This window comes from Myotis davidii, unplaced genomic scaffold (assembly GCF_000327345.1).
Source record: "Myotis davidii unplaced genomic scaffold, ASM32734v1 scaffold67, whole genome shotgun sequence".
Lineage (NCBI taxonomy): Eukaryota > Metazoa > Chordata > Mammalia > Chiroptera > Vespertilionidae > Myotis > Myotis davidii.
This window is the reverse complement of record NW_006298521.1, coordinates 1438101-1438546: the sequence shown is the minus strand read 5'-3', so window position 1 is coordinate 1438546 and position 446 is coordinate 1438101. Positions and strand designations below refer to the sequence as shown.

The 446-nt window shown below is 55.8% G+C and overlaps 1 protein-coding gene across 1 annotated transcript in view; it reads right to left on the bottom strand.

Annotated features, from left to right (window-relative positions):
• Positions 1-446, bottom strand: part of PHF21B (PHD finger protein 21B) — a 79890-nt gene that overhangs the window by 9210 nt on the left and 70234 nt on the right. The gene's annotated exons all lie outside the window — the stretch shown is intronic.

Sequence of the window (446 nt, the reverse complement as noted above, 5' to 3'; positions counted from 1 at the left end):
GGTACAGAGGTGTGGGGGGTTGGGGAAGAAGACACAGAGGAAATGCCTTCTTGTTACATCCTGTCGGGGACATGCTGTCCACTGGCCAGTGATGCCGACTGGGCACCTGGCTGAAGTGCGCCTGGCAGGGTTCCCACCAGGACCTTCCCATCACCCCGTCCCCCCGCCCTTATTTATTTTTTTGGCTAACCCTCACCTGAGGATATTTTCCCATTGATTTTTAGAGAGAGTGGAAAGGAGGAGGAAAGACATGGAGAAACATCGATGTGAGAGACACATCACTTGGTTGCCTCGGGCATGCACCCAACCACCCCAACTAGGCCGGGATCGAGCCTGCAACTGAGGTATGTGCCCTTAACAGGAATGGAACCCCGAGACCCTTCAATCTGCAGGCCGACACTATCCACTGAGTTAACCTGAGAGGGCCGCCCGGCCTCTGTGGGAGG